The sequence below is a fragment of the Pseudophryne corroboree genome, chromosome 4 (genome assembly GCF_028390025.1).
Source record: "Pseudophryne corroboree isolate aPseCor3 chromosome 4, aPseCor3.hap2, whole genome shotgun sequence".
NCBI lineage: Eukaryota > Metazoa > Chordata > Amphibia > Anura > Myobatrachidae > Pseudophryne > Pseudophryne corroboree.
In genome coordinates, this window is record NC_086447.1 from 50947835 (window position 1) to 50970787 (window position 22953).

The 22953-nt window shown below is 48.1% G+C and overlaps 1 protein-coding gene across 1 annotated transcript in view; it reads left to right on the forward strand.

Annotated features, from left to right (window-relative positions):
* The window catches only part of CHRNA2 (cholinergic receptor nicotinic alpha 2 subunit), a 179275-nt gene that overhangs the window by 87795 nt on the left and 68527 nt on the right, over nucleotides 1–22953 (forward strand). The gene's annotated exons all lie outside the window — the stretch shown is intronic.

The following is a 22953-nucleotide window of genomic DNA, read 5'->3' on the forward strand; positions in this document are numbered from 1 at the left end:
GTCAGCCTTCTCCCGGTGTGCTGGTATGTGCAAACCTTAAGATGCCCACTGTCTGTGGCCCTGTGTGCAGTAGCACCTTCAGTGGTTCCAGACAGCCCAACATCAGCGCATCATCACGGCCACCATCAACAGTTACCTATGGCGGGTGCAGTGTCCCCATCTGAAGGTGGCCTCTGCGGAGGTGGCTCTGCGTATGTGAACTCATGCCGCTTGCAATGACATGTGCGCAACAGATCCATTACACGCCCACAACACGGACTTTTTTGCACTCCCTTCAATATGGCCGTAGACAGCGTGCGTGGGCCCTGGTAATGGGGGGCGTGGCTTAATGTAAGGTGGCATGGCCATGCCTTCTTGCAAAAAATCCTATCAAAAATAGCCGTTGTGCCCCCGATCCAGGAGTCTATCTATGGGGGTGCAATCAGTGCGATCACTACCCCCCCCCCCCCCCCCCCCTTCACTGCACAGACAGATGAAACAGCAGCAGCCTCCCTGTACTCACCACAGCCCAGGCTGGAGACACATAGGCAGAGGGCCCGGACAGGTATGGAAAGGGGGGTGGTGGGCAAGTGAAGGATCCAGGCCCCCACTGAGCCTCTCCATCAGGCCCAGATAATTTGTACCTCACTCCCTCTTGACACCACTGCTCTTCAAACCACCTCCCAGATGCTGCCCAGAAGTGCCCATTGATGCCACCTATGATGCCAGCGGCCTCCATGCACATCAGTGGCCTTGTGCGTACAGTCAGGGGATTATGTTGCCATAGGCTTCCCATACATGAAATCCCCGCTGCTATACATTAATTAAGACACAACTTTTTGTGCCTGTTCTGCAAATCTCCAAGTGCTGAATCCATGAATTTCCTGCGATTAACATCAAATGAATCAGCCATCGCTCAATACACATGCAATCTATCAATTACTGGGCTGTGCCGCTTTACTCAACGCTGTCATGTTCACTTAAAAAATGAAGAAGATGGATAAGATGAGAATTCAGAGCAGTATAGTAACAAAGAAATGACCTTGATGCTGTTTCAGCGCAGAAGCGATGAGCGGGATTTATGCTATTTATCAATAGTGTTTACATGGGCAAATAACTAGTACCTCTGCCCGTAAATGACGCTTCTGCAAATGGCTGTATGCCATGACAGATTAATTAATTACATGTATTTAAAATGCTTTTATTTTTATTTAAGTGAAAATACTGACAAAGAGGGCATTTGCCATGGACTCCAACTTCAAGGACCACTCTGGGGCAGATGTATTAACCTGGAGAAGGCACAAGGAAGTGATAAACCAGTGATATGTGCAAGGTGATAAACGCACCAGCCAATCAGCTCCTAGCTGTTAATATACATATTGGAGCTGATTGGCTGGTGCATTTATCACCTTGCACATATCACTGGTTTATCACTTCATTATGCCTTCTCCAGGTTAATACATCTGCCCCTCTGTCTCATTAACCTCATTTGCTCCAAGGGCAGCGAGGTTTTCTTGCTGGAAAAATAGGGCTTCAATAGGAGTTTCAGGTCTGATGCCCACAGATTACAGGAAACCTATTTTCTCTGACGTCCTAAGTGGATGCTGGTACTCCGTAAGGACCATGGGGAATAGCGGCTCCGCAGGAGACTGGGCACAACTAAAGAAAGCTTTAGGACTACCTGGTGTGCACTAGAGATGAGCGGGTTCGGTTCCTCTGAATCCGAACCCGCCCGAACTTCAGGTTTTTTACACGGGTCCGAGCAGGCTCGGATCTTCCCGCCTTGCTCGGCTAACCCGAGCGCGCCCGAACGTCATCATCACGCTGTCGGATTCTCGCGAGGCTCGGATTCTATCGCGAGACTCGGATTCTATATAAGGAGCCGCGCGTCGCCGCCATTTTCACACGTGCATTGAGAGTCATAGGGAGAGGACGTGGCTGGCGTCCTCTCCGTTTAGAGAAGAGAGAGACACAGTATTTTGGGGAGCATTATTAGGAGGAGTACTACTATACTGTATACTACTATACTACTTGCTGAAGTGATATTTTATACTAGATTAGATACAGGTTGAGTCTCCCTTATCCAAAATGCTTGGGACCAGAAGTATTTTGGATATCGGATTTTTCCGTATTTTGGAATAATTGCATACCATAATGAGATATCATAGTGATGGGACCTAAGTCTAAGCACAGAATGCATTTATGTTTCATATACACCTTATACACACAGCCTGAAGGTAATTTTAGCCATTATTTTTAATAACTTTGTGCATTAAACAAAGTGTGTCTACATTCACACAATTCATTTATGTTTCATATACACCTTATACACATAGCCTGAAGGTCATTTAATACAATATTTTTAATAACTCTGTGTATTAAACAAAGTTTGTGTACATTGAGCCGTCAGAAAACAAAGTTTCACTATCTCACTCTCACTCAAAAAATTCCGTATTTCGGAATATTCCGTATTTCGGAATATATGGATATGGGATACTCAACCTGTAATAGATAGTGTGACTGTAAGTGTATTATCTGACTTGTGGGGGAGACACTGACAGTGGGGAGCAGTTAGAGTCTGAGAGCAGGACTCAGGAGTACATATAACGTACAGTGCACACTTTTGCTGCCAGAGTCAGTGCCACACTGCCATTGTTGTGACCACACTGACCACCAGTATAATAATATATTTTGTGATTGTCTGCTTAGGCCTCGGAGTACTAGTTGCAAGTTGCAACGTGACCTGAAGTGACCACCAGTTTAATAATCAATCACCACCAGTTTAATATATATATATATATATATATATATATAATTGTATATAATATATATATATATATATAATATTGTATACCACCTACCCGTGGTTTTTTTTTTTTCATTCTTCTTTATACATACTACTATAGTGGCTTACTGTAGCAGTCTGCGGTGCTGTGCTGACCTGACAGTGTCCAGCAGGTCCGTCATCAGTCATTACATAATAAATATATATAGTACCTGTCCGGCTGCAGTACTAGTGATATTATATTGATTTCATCTCATTATCAATAATTTATCATCCAGTCTAGACTCTATATTAGCAGCAGACACAGTACGTTAGTCCACGGCTGTAGCTACCTCTGTGTCGGCACTCGGCAGTCCATCCATAATTGTATACCACCTACCCGTGTTTTTTTTTTTTTTCTTTCTTCTTTGTACATACTACTATAGTATAGTAGCTTACTGTAGCAGTCTGCGGTGCTGCTGAGCTGACAGTGTCCAGCAGGTCCGTCATCAGTCATCATTACCTAATAAATATATATCTACCTGTCCGGCTGCAGTACTAGTGATATTATATATACATACATATATATATATTGATTTCATCTCATTATCAATCATCCAGTCTATATTAGCAGCAGACACAGTACGTTAGTCCATGGCTGTAGCTACCTCTGTGTCGGCACTCGGCAGTCCATCCATAATTGTATACCACCTACCCGTGGTTTTTTTTTTTCTTTCTTCTTTGTACATACTACTATAGTATAGTAGCTTACTGTCTGTAGCAGTCTGCGGTGCTGCTGAGCTGACAGTGTCCAGCAGGTCCGTCATCAGTCATCATTACCTAATAAATATATTATCTACCTGTCCGGCTGCAGTACTAGTGATATTATATATACATACATATATATATATATTGATTTCATCTCATTATCAATCATCCAGTCTATATTAGCAGCAGACACAGTACGTTAGTCCACGGCTGTAGCTACCTCTGTGTCGGCACTCGGCAGTCCATCCATAATTGTATACCACCTACCCGTGGTTTTTTTTTTCTTTCTTCTTTGTACATACTACTATAGTATAGTAGCTTACTGTAGCAGTCTGCGGTGCTGCTGAGCTGACAGTGTCCAGCAGGTCCGTCATCAGTCATCATTACCTAGGAAATATATTATCTACCTGTCCGGCTGCAGTACTAGTGATATTATATATACATACATATATATATATTGATTTCATCTCATTATCAATCATCCAGTCTATATTAGCAGCAGACACAGTACGTTAGTCCACGGCTGTAGCTACCTCTGTGTCGGCACTCGGCAGTCCATCCATAATTGTATACCACCTACCCGTGGTTTTTTTTTTTTCTTTCTTCTTTGTACATACTACTATAGTATAGTAGCTTACTGTCTGTAGCAGTCTGCGGTGCTGCTGAGCTGACAGTGTCCAGCAGGTCCGTCATCAGTCATCATTACCTAATAAATATATTATCTACCTGTCCGGCTGCAGTACTAGTGATATTATATATACATATATATATATTGATTTCATCTCATTATCAATCATCCAGTCTATTTTAGCAGCAGACACAGTACGTTAGTCCACGGCTGTAGCTACCTCTGTGTCGGCACTCGGCAGTCCATCCATAATTGTATACCACCTACCCGTGTTTTTTTTTTTTTTCTTTCTTCTTTGTACATACTACTATAGTATAGTAGCTTACTGTAGCAGTCTGCGGTGCTGCTGAGCTGACAGTGTCCAGCAGGTCCGTCATCAGTCATCATTACCTAATAAATATATTATCTACCTGTCCGGCTGCAGTACTAGTGATATTATATATACATACATATATATATATTGATTTCATCTCATTATCAATCATCCAGTCTATATTAGCAGCAGACACAGTACGTTAGTCCACGGCTGTAGCTACCTCTGTGTCGGCACTCGGCAGTCCATCCATAATTGTATACCACCTACCCGTGGTTTTTTTTTTCTTTCTTCTTTGTACATACTACTATAGTATAGTAGCTTACTGTAGCAGTCTGCGGTGCTGCTGAGCTGACAGTGTCCAGCAGGTCCGTCATCAGTCATCATTACCTAATAAATATATTATCTACCTGTCCGGCTGCAGTACTAGTGATATTATATATACATACATATATATATATATTGATTTCATCTCATTATCAATCATCCAGTCTATATTAGCAGCAGACACAGTACGTTAGTCCACGGCTGTAGCTACCTCTGTGTCGGCACTCGGCAGTCCATCCATAATTGTATACCACCTACCCGTGGTTTTTTTTTTTCTTTCTTCTTTGTACATACTACTATAGTATAGTAGCTTACTGTAGCAGTCTGCGGTGCTGCTGAGCTGACAGTGTCCAGCAGGTCCGTCATCAGTCATAATTACCTAATAAATATATTATCTACCTGTCCGGCTGCAGTACTAGTGATATTATATATACATACATATATATATATTGATTTCATCTCATTATCAATCATCCAGTCTATATTAGCAGCAGACACAGTACGTTAGTCCACGGCTGTAGCTACCTCTGTGTCGGCACTCGGCAGTCCATCCATAATTGTATACCACCTACCCGTGGTTTTTTTTTTTTTCTTTCTTCTTTGTACATACTACTATAGTATAGTAGCTTACTGTAGCAGTCTGCGGTGCTGCTGAGCTGACAGTGTCCAGCAGGTCCGTCATCAGTCATCATTACCTAATAAATATATTATCTACCTGTCCGGCTGCAGTACTAGTGATATTATATATACATACATATATATATATTGATTTCATCTCATTATCAATCATCCAGTCTATATTAGCAGCAGACACAGTACGTTAGTCCACGGCTGTAGCTACCTCTGTGTCGGCACTCGGCAGTCCATCCATAATTGTATACCACCTACCCGTGGTTTTTTTTTTCTTTCTTCTTTGTACATACTACTATAGTATAGTAGCTTACTGTAGCAGTCTGCGGTGCTGCTGAGCTGACAGTGTCCAGCAGGTCCGTCATCAGTCATCATTACCTAATAAATATATTATCTACCTGTCCGGCTGCAGTACTAGTGATATTATATATACATACATATATATATATATTGATTTCATCTCATTATCAATCATCCAGTCTATATTAGCAGCAGACACAGTACGTTAGTCCACGGCTGTAGCTACCTCTGTGTCGGCACTCGGCAGTCCATCCATAATTGTATACCACCTACCCGTGGTTTTTTTTTTTCTTTCTTCTTTGTACATACTACTATAGTATAGTAGCTTACTGTAGCAGTCTGCGGTGCTGCTGAGCTGACAGTGTCCAGCAGGTCCGTCATCAGTCATCATTACCTAATAAATATATTATCTACCTGTCCGGCTGCAGTACTAGTGATATTATATATACATACATATATATATATATTGATTTCATCTCATTATCATCCAGTCTATATTAGCAGCAGACACAGTACGGTAGTCCACGGCTGTAGCTACCTCTGTGTCGGCACTCGGCAGTCCATCCATAAGTATACTAGTATCCATCCATCTCCATTGTTTACCTGAGGTGCCTTTTAGTTGTGCCTATTAAAATATGGAGAACAAAAATGTTGAGGTTCCAAAATTAGGGAAAGATCAAGATCCACTTCCACCTCGTGCTGAAGCTGCTGCCACTAGTCATGGCCGAGACGATGAAATGCCAGCAACGTCGTCTGCCAAGGCCGATGCCCAATGTCATAGTACAGAGCATGTCAAATCCAAAACACCAAATATCAGTAAAAAAAGGACTCCAAAACCTAAAATAAAATTGTCGGAGGAGAAGCGTAAACTTGCCAATATGCCATTTACCACACGGAGTGGCAAGGAACGGCTGAGGCCCTGGCCTATGTTCATGGCTAGTGGTTCAGCTTCACATGAGGATGGAAGCACTCAGCCTCTCGCTAGAAAACTGAAAAGACTCAAGCTGGCAAAAGCACCGCAAAGAACTGTGCGTTCTTCGAAATCCCAAATCCACAAGGAGAGTCCAATTGTGTCGGTTGCGATGCCTGACCTTCCCAACACTGGACGTGAAGAGCATGCGCCTTCCACCATTTGCACGCCCCCTGCAAGTGCTGGAAGGAGCACCCGCAGTCCAGTTCCTGATAGTCAGATTGAAGATGTCAGTGTTGAAGTACACCAGGATGAGGAGGATATGGGTGTTGCTGCGCTGGGGAGGAAATTGACCAGGAGGATTCTGATGGTGAGGTGGTTTGTTTAAGTCAGGCACCCGGGGAGACACCTGTTGTCCGTGGGAGGAATATGGCCGTTGACACGCCTGGTGAAAATACCAAAAAAATCAGCTCTTCAGTGTGGAGGTATTTCAACAGAAAAGCGGACAACAAGTGTCAAGCCGTGTGTTGCCTTTGTCAAGCTGTAATAAGTAGGGGTAAGGACGTTAACCACCTCGGAACATCCTCCCTTATACGTCACCTGCAGCGCATTCATAATAAGTCAGTGACAAGTTCAAAAACTTTGGGCGACAGCGGAAGCAGTCCACTGACCAGTAAATCCCTTCCTCTTGTAACCAAGCTCACGCAAACCACCCCACCAACTCCCTCAGTGTCAATTTCCTCCTTCCCCAGGAATGCCAATAGTCCTGCAGGCCATGTCACTGGCAATTCTGACGAGTCCTCTCCTGCCTGGGATTCCTCCGATGCATCCTTGCGTGTAACGCCTCCTGCTGCTGGTGCTGCTGTTGTTGCTGCTGGGAGTCGATGGTCATCCCAGAGGGGAAGTCGTAAGCCCACTTGTACTACTTCCAGTAAGCAATTGACTGTCCAACAGTCCTTTGCGAGGAAGATGAAATATCACAGCAGTCATCCTGCTGCAAAGCGGATAACTGAGGCCTTGACAACTATGTTGGTGTTAGACGTGCGTCCGGTATCCGCCGTTAGTTCACAGGGAACTAGACAATTTATTGAGGCAGTGTGCCCCCGTTACCAAATACCATCTAGGTTCCACTTCTCTAGGCAGGCGATACCGAGAATGTACACGGACGTCAGAAAAAGACTCACCAGTGTCCTAAAAAATGCAGTTGTACCCAATGTCCACTTAACCACGGACATGTGGACAAGTGGAGCAGGGCAGGGTCAGGACTATATGACTGTGACAGCCCACTGGGTAGATGTATGGACTCCCGCCGCAAGAACAGCAGCGGCGGCACCAGTAGCAGCATCTCGCAAACGCCAACTCTTTCCTAGGCAGGCTATGCTTTGTATCACCGCTTTCCAGAATACGCACACAGCTGAAAACCTCTTACGGCAACTGAGGAAGATCATCGCGGAATGGCTTACCCCAATTGGACTCTCCTGTGGATTTGTGGCATCGGACAACGCCAGCAATATTGTGTGTGCATTAAATATGGGCAAATTCCAGCACGTCCCATGTTTTGCACATACCTTGAATTTGGTGGTGCAGAATTTTTTAAAAAACCACAGGGGCGTGCAAGAGATGCTGTCGGTGGCCAGAAGAATTGCGGGACACTTTCGGCGTACAGGCACCACGTACAGAAGACTGGAGCACCACCAAAAACTACTGAACCTGCCCTGCCATCATCTGAAGCAAGAAGTGGTAACGAGGTGGAATTCAACCCTCTATATGCTTCAGAGGTTGGAGGAGCAGCAAAAGGCCATTCAAGCCTATACAATTGAGCACGATATAGGAGGTGGAATGCACCTGTCTCAAGCACAGTGGAGAATGATTTCAACATTGTGCAAGGTTCTGATGCCCTTTGAACTTGCCACACGTGAAGTCAGTTCAGACACTGCCAGCCTGAGTCAGGTCATTCCCCTCATCAGGCTTTTGCAGAAGAAGCTGGAGACATTGAAGGATGAGCTAACACGGAGCGATTCCGCTAGGCATGTGGGACTTGTGGATGGAGCCCTTAATTCGCTTAACAAGGATTCACGGGTGGTCAATCTGTTGAAATCAGAGCACTACATTTTGGCCACCGTGCTCGATCCTAGATTTAAAGCCTACCTTGGATCTCTCTTTCCGGCAGACACAAGTCTGCTGGGGTTGAAAGACCTGCTGGTGAGAAAATTGTCAAGTCAAGCGGAACGCGACCTGTCAACATCTCCTTCACATTCTCCCGCAACTGGGGGTGCGAGGAAAAGGCTCAGAATTCCGAGCCCACCCGCTGGCGGTGATGCAGGGCAGTCTGGAGCGACTGCTGATGCTGACATCTGGTCCGGACTGAAGGACCTGACAACGATTACGGACATGTCGTCTACTGTCACTGCATATGATTCTCTCACCATTGAAAGAATGGTGGAGAATTATATGAGTGACCGCATCCAAGTAGGCACGTCACACAGTCCGTACTTATACTGGCAGGAAAAAGAGGCAATTTGGAGGCCCTTGCACAAACTGGTTTTATTCTACCTAAGTTGCCCTCCCACAAGTGTGTACTCCGAAAGAGTGTTTAGTGCCGCCGCTCACTTTGTCAGCAATCGGCGTACGAGGTTACATCCAGAAAATGTGGAGAAGATGATGTTCATTAAAATGAATTATAATCAATTCCTCCGTGGAGACATTGACCAGCAGCAATTGCCTCCACAAAGTACACAGGGAGCTGAGATGGTGGATTCCAGTGGGGACGAATTGATAATCTGTGAGGAGGGGGATGTACACGGTGATATATCGGAGGATGATGATGAGGTGGACATCTTGCCTCTGTAGAGCCAGTTTGTGCAAGGAGAGATTAATTGCTTCTTTTTTGGTGGGGGTCCAAACCAACCCGTCATTTCAGTCACAGTCGTGTGGCAGACCCTGTCACTGAAATGATGGGTTGGTTAAAGTGTGCATGTCCTGTTTATACAACATAAGGGTGGGTGGGAGGGCCCAAGGACAATTCCATCTTGCACCTCTTTTTTCTTTAATTTTTCTTTGCGTCATGTGCTGTTTGTGGAATGTTTTTTGGAAGGGCCATCCTGCGTGACACTGCAGTGCCACTCCTAGATGGGCACGGTGTTTGTGTCGGCCACTAGGGTCGCTTATCTTACTCACACAGCTACCTCATTGCGCCTCTTTTTTTCTTTGCGTCATGTGCTGTTTGGGGAGGGTTTTTTGGAAGGGCCATCCTGCGTGACACTGCAGTGCCACTCCTAGATGGGCCCGGTGTTTGTGTCGGCCACTAGGGTCGCTTATCTTACTCACACAGCTACCTCATTGCGCCTCTTTTTTTCTTTGCGTCATGTGCTGTTTGGGGAGGGTTTTTTGGAAGGGCCATCCTGCGTGACACTGCAGTGCCACTCCTAGATGGGCCCGGTGTTTGTGTCGGCCACTAGGGTCGCTTATCTTACTCACACAGCTACCTCATTGCGCCTCTTTTTTTCTTTGCGTCATGTGCTGTTTGGGGAGGGTTTTTTGGAAGGGCCATCCTGCGTGTCACTGCAGTGCCACTCCTAGATGGGCCCGGTGTTTGTGTCGGCCACTAGAGTCGCTTATCTTACTCACACAGCTACCTCATTGCGCCTCTTTTTTTCTTTGCATCATGTGCTGTTTGGGGAGGGTTTTTTGGAAGGGCCATCCTGCGTGACACTGCAGTGCCACTCCTAGATGGGCACGGTGTTTGTGTCGGCCACTAGGGTCGCTTATCTTACTCACACAGCTACCTCATTGCGCCTCTTTTTTTCTTTGCGTCATGTGCTGTTTGGGGAGGGTTTTTTGGAAGGGCCATCCTGCGTGACACTGCAGTGCCACTCCTAGATGGGCCCGGTGTTTGTGTCGGCCACTAGGGTCGCTTATCTTACTCACACAGCTACCTCATTGCGCCTCTTTTTTTCTTTGCGTCATGTGCTGTTTGGGGAGGGTTTTTTGGAAGGGCCATCCTGCGTGACACTGCAGTGCCACTCCTAGATGGGCACGGTGTTTGTGTCGGCCACTAGGGTCGCTTATCTTGCTCACACAGCTACCTCATTGCGCCTCTTTTTTTCTTTGCGTCATGTGCTGTTTGGGGAGGGTTTTTTGGAAGGGCCATCCTGCGTGACACTGCAGTGCCACTCCTAGATGGGCACGGTGTTTGTGTCGGCCACTAGGGTCGCTTATCTTACTCACACAGCTACCTCATTGCGCCTCTTTTTTTCTTTGCGTCATGTGCTGTTTGGGGAGGGTTTTTTGGAAGGGCCATCCTGCGTGACACTGCAGTGCCACTCCTAGATGGGCACGGTGTTTGTGTCGGCCACTAGGGTCGCTTAGCTTAGTCATCCAGCGACCTAGGTGCAAATTTTAGGACTAAAAATAATATTGTGAGGTGTGAGGTATTCAGAATAGACTGAAAATGAGTGGAAATTATGGTGTTTGAGGTTAATAATACTTTGGGATCAAAATGACCCCCAAATTCTATGATTTAAGCTGTTTTTTAGTGTTTTTAAAAAAAAACACCCGAATCCAAAACACACCCGAATCCGACAAAAAAAATTCGGTGAGGTTTTGCCAAAACGCGGTCGAACCCAAAACACGGCCGCGGAACCGAACCCAAAACCAAAACACAAAACCCGAAAAATTTCAAGTGCACATCTCTAGTGTGCACTGGCTCCTCCCACTATGACCCTCCTCCAGACCTCTGATTCTTGTGCCCGGCTGAGCTGGATGCACACTAGGGGCTCTCCTGAGCTCCTAGAAAGAAAGTATATTTTATTTTTTTTATTTTACAGTGAGATCTGCTGGCAACAGACTCACTGCAGCGAGGGACTAAGGGGAGAAGAAGCGAACCTACCTAACTGGTGGTAGCTTGGGCTTCTTAGGCTACTGGACACCATTAGCTCCAGAGGGATCGACCGCTTGGAACCGGCCATTGATGTTCGGTCCCGGAGCCGCGCCGCCGGCCCCCTTACAGAGCCAGAAGCAAGAAGAGTCCGGAAAATCGGCGGCAGAAGACATCAGTCTTCACCAAGGTAGCGCACAGCACTGCAGCTGTGCGCCATTTGCTCCTCATACACACTTCACACTCCGGTCACTGAGGGTGCAGGGTGCTGGGGGGGGCGCCCTGAGCAGCAATAAAAACACCTTGGCTGGCAAATATATCACAATATATAGCCCCAGAGGCTATATATGTGATAAATACCCCTGCCAGAATTCATTAAAAAGCGGGGGGAAAGTCAGCGAAAAAGGGGCGGAGCTATCTCCCTCAGCACACTGGCGCCATTTTCTCTTCACAGTGCAGCTGGAAGACAGCTCCCCAGGCTCTCCCCTGTAGTTTTCAGGCTCAAAGGGTTAAAAAGAGAGGGGGGGCACTAAATTTAGGCGCAATATTGTTTATACAAGCAGCTATTGGGGGAAAAATCACTCAGTTATAGTGTTAATCCCTGCATTATATAGCGCTCTGGTGTGTGCTGGCATACTCTCTCTCTGTCTCCCCAAAGGACTTTGTGGGGTCCTGTCCTCAGTCAGAGCATTCCCTGTGTGTGTGCTGTGTGTCGGTACGGCTGTGTCGACATGTGGGATGAGGAAGGTTACGTGGAGGTGGAGCAGAGGCCGATAAATGGGATGTCGCCCCCTGTGGGGCCGACACCAGAGTGGATGGATAGGTGGAAGGTATTAACCGACAATGTCAACTCCTTACATAGAAGGCTGGATGACGTAAAACAGCTGTGGGACAGCCGGCTTCTCAGCCCGCGCCTGCCCAGGCGTCTCAAAGGCCATCAGGGGCTCAAAAGAGCGCCCATTACCTCAGATGGCAGACACAGATGTCTGACTCCAGTGTCGACGAGGTTGAGACATATACACAATCCACTAGGAACATCCGTTACATGATCTCGGCAATGAAAAATGTGTTACGCATTTCTGACATGAACCCAAATACCACATAAAAGGGGTTTTATTTTTGGGGAGAAAAAGCAGCCAGTGTTTTGTTCCCCCATCAGATGAATGAATGAAGTGTGTAAAGTAGCGTGGGTTCCCCCCGATAAGAAACTGGTAATTTCTAAAAAGTTACTGATGGCGTACCCTTTCCTGCCAGAGGATAGGTCACGTTGGGAGATATCCCTTAGGGTGTATAAGGCGCTCACACGTTTGTCAAAAAAGGTGGCACTGCCGTCTTAGGATACGGCCACCTTGAAGGAGCCTGCTGATAAAAAGCAGGAGGCTATCCTGAAGTCTGTATATACACACTCAGGTTATATACTGAGACCTGCAATTGCCTCAGCATAAATAGTGCTGCTGCAGCGTGGTCTGATACTCAGTCAAATAATATTAATACTCTAAGACATAATAGTTTGCTAACATAGAGCTTATAAAAGACGTCGTCTTAGATATAAAGGATGCACAGAGGGATATTTGCCGGCTGGCATCCAGAATTAATGCAATGTCCATTCTGCCAGGAAGGTATTAGAAATCCGGCAGTGGACAGGTGATGCTGCCTATAAAAGGCACATGGTGATTCTGCCTTATAAGGGTGAGGAATTGTTTGGGGATGGTCTCTGGGACCTCGTATCCACAGCAACAGCTGGGAAGAAATTTTTTTACCTCAGGTTTCCTCACAGCCTAAGAAAGCACTGTATTTTCAGATACAGTCCTTTCGGCTTCAGAAAAGCAAGCGGGTCAAAGGCGCTTCCTTTCTGCACAGAGGCAAGGGAAGAAGGAAAAAGCTGCACCAGCAGCCAGTTCCCAGGATCAAAAATCTTCCCCCGCTTCCTCTGAGTCCACCGCATGACGTTGGGGCTCCACAGGTGGAGACAGGTGCGGTAGGGGCGCGTCTCGGGAACTTCAGGGACCAGTGGGCTTGCCCACAGGTGGATCCCTAGGTTCTGCAAATAGTATCACAGGGATACAGGCTGGAGTTCGAGGCGACTCCCCCTCGCTGTTACCTCACATCAGCCTTGCCTGCTGCCCTCGGAGAAAGGTAGTACTGGCGGCAATTCACAAGCTGTACTTCCAGCAGGTGAAATCAAGGTACCTCTCTTTCAACAAGGCCGGGGTTACTATTCCAAAATGTTGTGGTACCGAAACCAGACGGTTCGGTGAGACCCATTCTAAAATTGAAAGCCTTGAACACTTATATACGAAGGTTCAAGTTCAAAATGGAATCGCTCAGGGCGATTATTGCAAGCCTGGAGAATTTCATGGTATCACTGGACATCAAGGATGCTTACCTGCATATCCCTATTTACCCTCTTCACCAGGAGTACCTCAAAATTGTGGTACATGATTGTCATTACCAATTCCAGACGTTGCCGTTGGTCTGTCCCCGGCACCGAGGTATTTACCAAGGTAGTGGCCGAAATAATTATCCCGTACTTGGACGATCTCCTTATAAAGGCGAGGTCCAGGGAGCAGTTGTTCGGCGGAGTAGCACTATCTCGGGAAGTGCTACAACAGCACGGCTGGATTCTGAATATTCCAAAGTCGCAGCTGGTTCCTACGACGCGTCTACTGTTCCTGGGTATGGTTCTGGACACAGAACAGGATAAAAAGGGTTTCTCCCGGAGGAGAAGTCCAAGGAGTTGTCGTCTCTAGACAGAGACCTCCTAATACGTATATAGGTGTCGGTGCATCAATGCACGCGAGCCCTGGGAAGGAAGGTAGCTTCTTACGAAGAAATTCCATTCGCCAGGTCCCATGCAAGGATTTTCCAGTGGGATCTGTTGGACAAGTGGTCCGGGTCGCATCTTCAGATGCATCGGCGGATAACCCTGTCTCCAAGGGCCAGGGTGTCGCGGTTGTGGTGGCTGCAGAGTGCTCATCTTCTAGGGGGCTGCAGATTCGGCATACAGGACTGGGTCCTGGTGACCACGGATGCCAGCCTTCGAGGCTGGGGGGCAGTCACACAGGGAAGAAACTTCCAAGGCTATGGAAAAGTCAGGAGACTTCCCTACACATAAATATTCTGGAACTAAGGGCCATTTACAATGCCCTAAGTCAGGCTAGACCCCTGCTTCAACACCGGCCGGTGCTGATCCAGTCAGACAACATCACGGCGGTCGCTCATGTAAACCGACAGGGCGGCACAAGAAGCAGGATGGCGATGGCAGAAGCCACAAGGATTCTCCGATGGGCGGAAAATCATGTGTTAGCACTGTCAGCAGTGTTCATTCCCGGAGTGGACAACTGAGAAGCAGACTTTCTCAGAAGACACGACCTCCACCCGGGAGAGTGGGGACTTCATCCAGAAGTTTTCCAAATGATTGTACACCGTTGGGAAAGGCCACAGGTGGACATGATGGCGTCCCGCCTCAACAAAAAGCTACAAAGATATTGCGCCAGGTCAAGGGACCCTCAGGCGATAGCTGTGGACGCTCTGGTAACACCGTGGGTGTACCAGTCGGTGTATGTGTTCCCTTCTCTGCCTCTCTTACCCAGGGTAATGAGAATAATAAGAAGGAGAGGAGTAAGAACTATACTCATTGTTCCGGGTTGGCCAAGAAGAGCTTGGTAACCAGAACTCCAAGAAATGATCTCAGAGGACCCATGGCCTCTGCCGCTCAGACAGGACCTGCTGCAGCAGGGGGCCTGTCTGTTCCAAGACGTACCGCGGCTGCGTTTGACGGCATGGCGGTTGAACGCCGGATCCTGAAGGAAAAGGGCATTCCGGAGGAAGTTATCCCTACGCTATTTAAAGCTAGGAAAGAAGTGAACGCAAACCATTATCACCGCATATGGTGGAAATATGTTGCGTGCTGTGAGGCCAGGAAGGCCCCAAAGGAGAAATTTCAGCTAGGTCGATTTCTGCACTTCCTACAGTCAGAGGTGACTATGGGCCTAAAATTGGGTCCCATGAAGGTCCAGATTTCGGCTCTATCGATTTTCTTCCAAAATAGAACTGGCTTCACTGCCTGAAGTTCGGATGTTTGTTAAGGGAGTGCTGCATAGTCAGCCCCGTTTGTGCCTCCAGTGGCACCGTGGGATCTCAACGTGGTGTTGGATTTCCTGAAGTCGCATTGGGTTGAGCCACTTAAATCCGTGGAGCTACAATACCTCACGTGGAAAGTGGTCATGCTGTGGGCCGTGACATCGGCCAGGCGTGTATCAGAATTGGCGGCTTTGTCATACAAAAGCCCTTATCTGTATTTTATATGGATAAGGCGGAATTGAGGACTCGTTCCCAATTCCTTCCTAAGGTGGTATCAGTTTTTCATGTGAACCAACCTATTGTGGTGCCTGCGGCTACTTGGGACTTGGAGGATTCCAAGTTACTGGACGTAGTCAGGGCCCTGAAAAGTATATGTTTCCAGGACGGCTGGAGTCAGGAAAACTGACTCGCTATTTATCCTGTATGCACCCAACAAGCTGGGTGCTCCTGCTTCTAAGCAGACTATTGCTCGCTGGATCTGTAGCACGATTCAACTTGCACATGCTGCGGCTGGACTGCCGCACCCTAAATCTGTAAAAGCCCATTCCACGAGGAAAGTGGGCTCTTCTTGGGCGGCTGCCCGAGGGGTCTCGGCTTTACAACTTTGCCGAGCTGTTACTTGGTCGGGTTCAAACATTTTTGCAACAGTCTACAAGTTTGATACCCTGGCTGAGGAGGACCTAGAGTTTGCTCATTCGGTGCTGCAGAGTCATCCGCACTCTCCCGCCCGTTTGGGAGCTTTGGTATAATCCCCATGGTCCTTACGGAGTCCCAGCATCCACTTAGGACGTCAGAGAAAATAAGATTTTACTCACCGGTAAATCTATTTCTCGTAGTCCGTAGTGGATGCTGGGCGCCCATCCCAAGTGCGGATTATCTGCAATACTTGTTTATAGTTATTGTTACCTAAAGGGTTATTGTGGAGCCATCTGTTGAGAGGCTCTGTTATGTTCATACTGTTAACTGGGTATAATATCACGAGTTATACGGTGTGATTGGTGTGGCTGGTATGAGTCTTTACGGGATTCAAAATCCTTCCTTATTGTGTCAGCTCTTCCGGGCACAGTATCCTAACTGAGGTCTGGAGGAGGGTCATAGTGGGAGGAGCCATTGCACACCAGGTAGTCCTAAAGCTTTCTTTAGTTGTGCCCAGTCTCCTGCGGAGCCGCTATTCCCCATGGTCCTTACGGAGTCCCAGCATCCACTACGGACTACGAGAAATAGATTTACCGGTGAGTAAAATCTTATTAAAACTTTGGTCAAAAATAACCTGTGGTTAATAATACATAGCTTTCTTTTCATGTATACCCCTTACACTGTTTGTGATGACCGCACCCTGGTATGTTCAGCAGGAAATTCTTTACATTGATATCTGTAGCAACAGTGACACTAGCATGCCGTTAGGAAGTACTACACTTGTCCATATAAAATGTTTTCTGGTTTGAGGATGAGTTTTAATTTTACACCCGTCACTCCCACACACAGCAGAGACAGACATTCCTCTTATATTTTCTCACCGATGTCACTGGTTCTGCGTAAATTGATAGAATGCATTATCAGGATGAATAATTCACATGTGTTTCCTCCTTCAATGATTACATTGGGAAAATAATCACCGGCAACCGTGGATAGTGGAGAAATAGGGGCTATACGCAAAATAGCATCCTTGAGGTTTGGTGCAATTTTATTGGTTTAAATAGTAATACTCAGTACCTGTAACTAAGGGTTTAGGACCAATCGTTCTGCTGGTTCATCCCATGATGGCACTTATAGTGGCAACAGTTGAGGGGGGGTGGGGGGCAGTGTCGGATTGGGGCAAGTAGGGCCCACTGGGAAAATGCAGTGGTAGGGACCCATGTTAGGGGTGTGGCCAGTCTGCAGAGGGGGTGTGGCCTGTCACCTCATTGGTTTGACTAACCATTAGAGAGTGCAACTTTTGGGCCCCTTCATAAATATACACAGTAAAGTCAGCTGCTGCATGCATGACAATGTACCAGATTAATAATAGGATTTTAATTACCTACCGGTAACTCTTTTTCTCGTAGTCCGTAGAGGATGCTGGGGTCCATATTAGTACCGTGGGGTATAGACGGGTCCACCAGGACCCATTAGCACTTTAAGAGTTTAACAGTGTGGGCTGGCTCCTCCCTCTATGCCCCTCCTACCAGACTCAGTCTAGAAACTGTGCCCGAGGAGACGACATACTTCGAGAGAAGGAATTACACAGATAGTGGCGAGATTCACACCAGCTCACACAACAAGGCAAATCCAGCCAACGTGCCGGAAAAGTCAGCAACAGCTGAAACAGTACTGAAACAGTAAAGAACGCAGAACTTACCTAGGAACCAGGCAGTACTGAACCACATAACCACTGCAGGATAAAGAAGCGCTGGGCGGGCGCCCAGCATCCTCTACGGACTACGAGAAAAGGATTTACCGGTAGGTAATTAAAATCCTATTTTCTCTTACGTCCTAGAGGATGCTGGGGTCCATATTAGTACCATGGGGATGTACCAAAGCTCCCAGAATGGGAGGGAGAGCACGCAGGCTCCTGCAGAACAGCTTGACCAAACTTGAGGTCACCAGAGGCCAAAGTACTAAACTTGTAAAACTTAGCAAACGTGTTCGATCCAGACCAAGTAGCCGCTCGGCAAAGCTGTAAAGCCGAGACACCCCGGGCAGCCGCCCAGGAAGAACCCACCTTACAAGTAGAGTGGGCCTTAACAAATTTTGGATACGGCAATACTGCCGTAGAATATGCATGCTGGATGGTGAACCTGATCCAGCGAGAAATCGACTGCTTAGAAGCAGGACACTCAATTTTCTTGGGATCATAGAGGACAAACAGAGAGTCCGATTTTCTGTGAGGAGAAGTCCTCCTCACATAAATCTTCAAAAGCCTCACAACATCCAAGGCCTTTGAAGCAATTGAGGAGTCAGTAGCCACTGGCACCACAATAGGTTGGTTGATATGAAAAGCCGACACAACCTTAGGAAGGAACTGTGGACGAGTCCTGAGTTCCGCCCTATCTTCATGGTAGACCAGATAGGGACTTTTACAGGACAAAGCCTCCAGTTCCGACACACGTCGAGCAGAAGCCAAGGCCAACAAAGTGACCACCTTCCACGTGAGAAACTTGATTTCAGCCTCCTGCAGAGGCTCAAACCAATCTGATTGCAGGAACTGCAACACCACATCAAGATCCCACGGGGCCGTTGGCGCCACAAAAGGAGGCTGGATGTGCAGAACCCCTTTCAAAAAGGTCTTAACCTCAGGTAGGAAAGCCAATTGTTTCTGGAAGAAAATGGATAAGGCCGAAATCTGGACTTTGATGGAGCCCAATCACAGGCCCATATCCACACCTGCTTGCAGGAAAAGGAGAAACCGTCCAAGTTGAAACTCCACCGCAGGAAACTTCTTGAATTCACATAAAACACATACTTTTTCCAAATACGATGGTAATGTTTAGACGTTACCCCCTTCCTAGCCTGTATCAGGGTAGGAATAACCTCGCTCGGAATACCCTTCCGAGCTAAGATTTGGCACTCAACCGCCATGCCGTCAAACATAGCCGTGGTAAGTCTTGATAAGCGAACGGCCCCTGTAGTAGAAGATCCTCCCGAAGAGGCAGAGGCCTTGGATCTTCCAGCAGTAGATCCAGCAGATCCGCGTACCAAGCCCTCCCTGGCCAGTCCAGAGCAATGAGGATTGCCAGAACCTTTGTTCTTCTTACAAGTTGTAGAACTCTTGGGATAAGAGGAAGTGGAGGGAACACATACACTGACGTGAACACCCACGGTGTTACTAGTGCGTCCACCGCCACTGCCTGTGGGTCTCTCGACCTGGAACAGTACCTCCTTAGCTTCTTGTTGAGGCGGGAGGCCATCATGTCTATGTGAGGAACCCCCCACCAACCGGTTACCTTTTCGAACACCTCCGGGTGGAGGCCCCACTCTCCTGGATTGAGATCGTGTCTGCTGAGGAAGTCCGCTTCCCAGTTGTCTACTCCCGGAATGAAGATTGCTGACATCACTACAGCGTGCCTTTCTGCCCAGAGGAGGATTCTTGTCACCTCTGACATTGCAGCTCTGCTCTTCGTTCCGCCTTGTCGGTTTATGTAGGCCACTGTGGTCACGTTGTCCGACTGAACCTGAACAGCCTGATCCTGTAGAAGGTGTGCAGCTTGAAGAAGGCCGTTGTACATGGCTCTTAGCTCTAGGATGTTTATCGGAAGAAGGGATACCTGACTTGACCACCTTCCTTGGAAGGTTTCCCCTTGAGTGACTGCTCCCCAACCTCTTAGACTTGCATCTGTGGTTAGAAGGATCCAGTCCTGAATTCCGAACCTTTGGCCCTCCAGAAGGTGAGGTAGTTGCAGCCACCAGAGGAACGAAATCCTTGCTTTCGGCGACAGCCGTATCCTCTGGTGCATATGTAGGTGAGATCCCGACCACTGGTCCAAGAGATCCAGTTGAAAGGACCGAGCATGAAACCTTCCGTACTGCAGAGCCTCGTAGGAGGCAACCATCTTCCCCAGAAGGCGGATGCACTGATGAACCGATACCCGGGCCGGCTTCAAGACATCCCAGACCATTGTTTGAATCACCAACGCTTTCTCCACCGGTAGAAACACCCTCTGCACCTCTCCGTGTCGAGGATCATCCCCAGAAAAGACAGCCTTCTTGTCGGCTCCAGATGAGACTTTGGAAGGTTCAGGATCCAACCGTGCTCCCTGAGCAGATGCGTCGTGAGAGCAATGGATCTCAACAACTTCTCCCTGGACGATGCCTTGATCAGCAGGTCGTCCAGATATGGAATTATGTTCACCCACTGCTTGCGGAGGAGAACCATCATCTCTGCCATCACCTTGGTGAAGATCCTTGGTGCTGTGGAGAGACCGAATGGCAGTGCCTGAAACTGATAGTGATCGTCTAACAGTGCAGACCTGAGATGAGCCTGATGCAGCGACCAAATTGGAATGTGGAGGTACGCATCCTTAATGTCCAAGGACACCAGGAACTCCCCCTCCATCAGTCCTGAAATAACCGCTCTCAGAGACTCCATTTTGAATTTTAAGTCCCTGAGATAAGGGTTCAATGATTTCAAGTTCAGAATTGGCTTGACCGAACCATCCGGCTTCGTTACCACAAAAAGGTTCGAATAGTAACCTTTGTTCAACTGATGAGGTGGAACTGGAACAATGACCTCCGACAAAATCAATTTTCGGATAGCGTCCAGTAAAATAGCTGTCTGCCGGCAAGCCTGACTTGAAGAATCGGTGAGGTGGGAGAGTTTGAAACTCCAGCCTGTACCCCCGGGACACAATATCCTGTATCCAGGGATCCAGGCCGTACGACACCCAAACGTGGCTGAAATGCCGGAGTCTCGCTCCCACCTGACCTACTTCCAGGCTGTGCGGTCCACCGTCATGCGGAGGACTTTGAGGCACCAGAAGCAGGCTTGTTCTTTCTAGTCCTAGTGGGCCGAAAGGACTGTGACGTGTTGGGAGAAAACGGCTTCTTCGTAGCCGGTGCAGCTGAGGGGAGAAAAGGAGACTTACCCGCTGTAGCTGTGGCAATCCACGCATCCAGCGCCTCCCCAAACAGAGCCTGACCTGTATAGGGTAGGCTCTCCACACTTTTTCCTGGATTCCGCATCCGCAGACCATTGGCGCAGCCAGAGACCCCTGCGAGCCGAGACGGACATGGAGGAGATTCCCGCCGCCATGGAACCCAGATCCTTCATGGATTCCACCAGAAACCCTGCAGAATCCTGTATGTTACGTAAAAACAAATCAACGTCACCTTTATCCATCGTAGTCAAGTCCTCCTGCAGAGTGATTGACCACTTTGCTATAGCTTTTGAAATCCATGCACAGGCAATAGTAGGCCGCAGTATCGCCCCTGAAGCCGTGTAAATGGATTTGAGCGTAGCATCCACCTTGCGATCCACCGGGTCTTGCAACGCGGTAGATCCCGGGACAGGCAAAACCACTTGTTTTGACAGCCTGGAAACAGAGGCGTCAACTATAGGCGGGGACTCCCATTTTTTTCTATCGGCCTCCGGGAAGAGAAAAGCAATCAGAAGACTTTTAGGGATCTGGAATTTTTTCTCCGGGTTTTCCCAGGCCTTTTCAAAAATGGCATTTAGTTCCTTAGAAGCAGGGTAGGTGAGAGGGGCTTTCTTACAGTCTGTGAAAAAAGCCTCCTCAACCTGCTCAGGAGGTGTGTCAGAAATATTGAACACATCCCGCATGGCCTCAGTCATCAACTGCACCCCCCTAGCAAGTGATGCCGTCCCCCTTGACACATCCCCATCACCATCTGCTGCATCAGAATCGGTATCCGTGTCATCCTGCGTAATTTGGGCAAGAGCACGTTTGTGAGAATGTACCACAGGGGGCCCCCGGGGGAGCAGTATCTGACCATAATGCCATAGAGGACTGTAATACCTGAGTAGCATGCTCAGTTCTTGCAACCCTTTCAGAAATCTGAGAAATAGCCCCCCTAAGAGAGGCTAACCATTCCGGTTCCCTAGCCGGGATCTGTGCTACAACAGTGCAATCCTGATTACATGGGATGGGATCTTCCTGAGAAGATATATCCTCTGCAGCATATGAGACAGAGTCTCTAGACATGTTTGCTTGTACACCCCACACTCCCCACATACACACAGGGTACAGGGCAGACAGAGTTCCCCCCCCCCCCCAAGAATGGCAGAGAGACACAGAGATTGGAGCCAACCCACACACAGCGCTATATAGGTATAGGGAGACCCTCAACCAGCGCTGACTGTGTCCCTTAATAGGTGACACAGTCTCTACACAGCCTCCCCTCCCTTCTACAACCCCCTGGTACCGTACAGATAGCTGTAGTTGCCCTGGAGGAACTGCTCTTCACAGGCAGCGTGTCTGCAGGCAGGAAAATGGCGCTGAACGCTGCTGGGTCCGCTCTGAGAAGCTCCGCCCCGTTAATGGCGCTGTCTACTCGCTCTTCCAAGATTATACTGGCCTGAGGATTTAGTGCTGGCTGAGATCCGAGGACCCCGACAGGCTTTCTGGTCAGTGTAGGGTTAAGGCGCTGGCTCAGGGCGCCCCTCACAGCGCCGCACCATGTACCGCTGGGCCCCCGGAGCGCAGTCAGTACTGCGCTCCTACCCTGTAGCCTCCATCTTCACATCGGCTCCCTGCTTGTTAGGGAGCTGATGACTCACTCGCCACACTTCAGCTCTGCAAGGGGGTGGCGGCATGCTGTGGGGGTGAGCGTTCCCCTGCGGTGGGGAGCGATCTATCCCCTCTGGAGCTCAGTGTCCAGTCAGCGGAGACAGTGGCTCAGACCACGCAGGGCGGACACTGCTCCCCCCCTCAGTCCCTTG